This window comes from Stegastes partitus, unplaced genomic scaffold, assembly GCF_000690725.1.
Source record: "Stegastes partitus isolate 25-593 unplaced genomic scaffold, Stegastes_partitus-1.0.2 Scaffold1375, whole genome shotgun sequence".
NCBI lineage: Eukaryota > Metazoa > Chordata > Actinopteri > Pomacentridae > Stegastes > Stegastes partitus.
In genome coordinates, this window is record NW_007579106.1 from 161,780 (window position 1) to 165,835 (window position 4,056).

Consider the following 4,056-nt stretch of genomic DNA (forward strand, 5'->3'; position numbering starts at 1 on the left):
TAGATTTTTTTCTTTTTTTTTGGTATTTATCACAGAGAATATTCACCAATTGCCTAATTTTACTTTGATTTGTCCAAAAGCTAAAGTGATTTCCATGCATCTGCCATTATGGGACAATGTCAGACATAAATGCACTTGTTGAGTATCATTTTTAAATGAATGAAGTCTTAAAAACGTGAAATGAACATTTAAAAACTGTCTACTGCATTCAGAGTGAAATGAGTGGTAAAATAGAGTAACAGTGCTTTTTACCAGAATATATTTTTTATATTCTTCATAACTTTACAACAGCCGGTTCTTCTTGACTATAGTAAGTGACACATGATCCATTTTGTGTGAAAAAGAAGTCACATGATTCTTTAGACATCCTGAAACCTGGCTTAAGTAAACCTGGCTTAAGTAAACCTGGCTTAAGTAAACCTGGTTGACCCTGCAAAGCCTGAGCCATGAAATAATTGCAAGGAAATTAAATTTTTTTGAAACTGGAGTATTTATTTAAACTTCTGACAAATTAAAAAAAAAATAAAAAAAAAAATGAAGTAAAAATCAACATACATAAATGAGAATTGATGTCAGTCCGGCTACATACAGCAAGAATGATAAAAGAAGGAGAACAAACGGTGCACTACAGGTGCACGACAAGAGGCAGCAGGTATACAACAGAAAAAAAATTAGCATACTGATAATGTAGAGGTCTCAAAAACTCATGTATCAAATATCATACACTTGGCATTACAGTGTTAACCACGTCGACAACCACCGTTGTGATAGCCATTATCTCAGACTGGGGTTTTAGGTTTTGTCGAGCCGGCTAACACAAAGAAAGCCTGGCTATGCTGAAACTGCCGTGTGCTACACCCTTCAGGTAAAACTAGTCGTGTGTGCAAATAGAGCTCCAGGTGGTAAATCACAGGGTTTGACACATTTCACATTACACCTCGTCATTTAATCTATGGTTCGTATATGAATGTTGATTATTGCAGCTATGCAACTACGCTCCCACAAACATTTCCCAAACATTCAGATTGCTGAGGGATTAACAGTTGATTTTGTGAGCAACAATATGGCTCAGCAGCAGCAAACCAGCATTGCTTCACACAACAACAACGTGGTCATTTCAGTGTGTCTCTTCGCCACTGTAATGGCTGCAATCACATGGAATTAAGTGTGTTAGTCATCAAAGCAGTTGTCATGTTTTATCTGACGGGGCCAGACGCACCGCATTTTTTCAAACAGCAATGAGCCTGTCAGGCAGCCTGCAGGTTAACAGGTTAACGCTCACTGTGGAGACGTGAACACTGAGAAACATAATCAGTGTTCAAAGAGCTGTTTATTTATGTGTGACAATTTGTATTTTTAACCTGTCTCTTGTTTCTTGTCTGATGTACAAGGGTAATAACCAGAGGTTTGAAGGAACTAAGGAGCTCAACTTGAGTTGTGTTTTCTGTTAACTGCTGACATGAATTTAGTCTTGCTGGGCTGCAAGGTGGCGCAGTTGGTTAGCAGCAAGAAGGTCGCCGGTTCGCGTCCAGGTGGGGGCACCGGAATCTTTCTGCGTGGAGTTTGCATGTTCTCCCCGTGCAGCGTGGGTTCTCTCCGGGTTCTCCGGCTTCCTCCCACAGGGTCCAAAAACATGTTGAGGTTAATTGGTGATTCTAAATTGTCCATAGACGTGAATGTGAGTGTGCTTGGTTGTCTGTCTCTAAGTGTAGCCCTGTGATGGACTGGTGACCTGTCCAGGGTGTCCCCTGCCTTCATCCTAAGTCAGCTGGGATAGACTCCAGCCCCCCGCGACCCAAATGAGGATTAAGCGGTTTATAGATAATGGATGGATGGTCCTCATTCTGAAGTATAATGCAAATTATGGGGGATGCCTCAGTAGCTCAACCATATAAGACAGTGACATATGCAGGGGCTGTAGTCCCTGATGCAGCGGTCGTGTGTTCGACTCCCGCCCACGGCCCTTTGCTGTAGATCTCTCCCTACTCTTCTCCCCCCTTTCCTGTCTCTCCTCACAGATGTACAGTCACATACATTGCATGCGGTTCGTCTTCAGCACTGTCACTGACAGCATCAGCAACAAAAGGATCAAATACTGCGGCTCTGTGAGAACGCTTCATGACATGATAATGACACCGAGCTGTCACTATTCTTAGCATCAAAATTACCTTGACATTTCAAATGATTTACAAAAACTACTGCACTAGCAATGTTGGAAATTAGGTAAGGAAGTAGGGTAAGTTATGTGCTGGGTCAGGAATTCTAATTGTAGAGCTTCTGTTTCCACATGGGAGCTAATGTTACTTGAAGACAGTTGAATATTAGTGAGCAACACTGCCTTTATTCACCAGTTAGTCATCTGGAGTGTCCGAAACACTTCAATATACAGGTCAGCATCACATTACTTTGAACTGTAGTTAGTTACTGAATACAAACGTCATAGCAGATTCTGTTGAAAATTGAATATACTGCACCTTATATGGAAAAAAAAGAAAGAATTGAGTTCAACAAAAAATCTTTTAACTTCTCAAGACTTTTTCAGTACAAATCAAATGCATTCTGCTTCCTCAGCTTTTAAAGTTGCTCAAATTAAATTTCAAAACAAGTAGCAGCACAAACCTCAGCTGTGCAGTGTTCCACTCCATGTGGTGTGTTGTTTCTTTTGTGTACATTTTTGTGTCTGTGGTTATTTAAATAATCAATACGGCCACAAAAGAAGGGTCTTTGCATATGACAGCAGTTTTACTTTTATCTCACACAAATCGCACTTTAGATGTTACTTTGAATGGAATGTTATTCTGCTGATGATGCTGCTTGTACCTTCTAGCTTGACCCAACATTGTTTTGTTTTTTTCTGGCCACAAGAAAAGAATTTGTCCAAGAAACCCCCGTATATAAGATGTGCTTTTCGTTGTCTGTATATAAAGATGGATAAACCCTTCGCGATGAATAGGTTTCCTATTCCTATCAAACAGTAGGTTTGAAACTCACTGTGGTGGCTGAGGCCGTTGCTATCTCAACAGTAACTCCTGTGTAATCCAAAGATGAGCAGTGGGTGGAGTGGGATTGCAGCCTCCTGTGTCTTAAATTAATAAGTTTAAGCTTAATACAGTGGGAGTGCTATAAACATCCAGCCATTCCAGAAATTAGCTGTAGAGACCAAAACTGTTTGTTGTACCAGACTGTAAACACGCTTATTTCTGCTGTAAGGTTGGACATTTTAACATCAAGGTTTATGGGGATTTACTCATTTTCCAAAGCAGCCTCTAGTGGACATTTGAGTAAATGCAGTTTGTGCCACATCTGCATTGGTTTCATTTCTCAACCCCTGAGGTTGCTGGTGAGAAAAATCATTGGTTAATATGTAAAAAGCTTCAGGATTTTAAAACTGCATTATTTTAAAGACATAATTAAATGTAATGATGTAATCTTTGACAATGTAATTATAATCTAATTGCACTTTATTTTTTTCATTTCTACTTAACCCTGCCCCCATTTTAGCAAAACAGAGACTCACACTGTGTTTTTTCTTTTCTGTTTTTTGCAAACCTGATAGTTGACAGTTAATCAGTCAACCCTTTCTACCTTGGCGGTCCCAGCACTGGGATCAGCCCATATCGGTTACTAAAATGCAACTCAGATTGCAGAGTGTACCACAGTGAATGAAGAGGCCGCCTAATACTTGTAGGACTACAATAGATGTAGCATTGTTGTGCTTCCTTTCTGTGGCTTCATTGTTATGAGGCTTTTATTTCCTCACTACTTTACAGTTTTGACTAAGCAGAAGTATCCTTAAATCTCACTCTGACCTGGTCACAGGAACAAGACTTACCGTAGTTCAGAATCCTCCAAGTGTCTCATATCCTCAGAGCCCAAGGTTGTTCATTTTGACCTCAGTTTTGCAGCTGTTATCCACTGAATTTGTTACTATAGTATGGTGTTTTTCGCAAAAAAGGTCATTATTCAGAATGTCGTCAAAACGTGTCAGGATGTAGTACACAGTGGAAATAGTGCGATGCATATCGTAGAAATCACCTGAGGAAAGTATTTCACAAA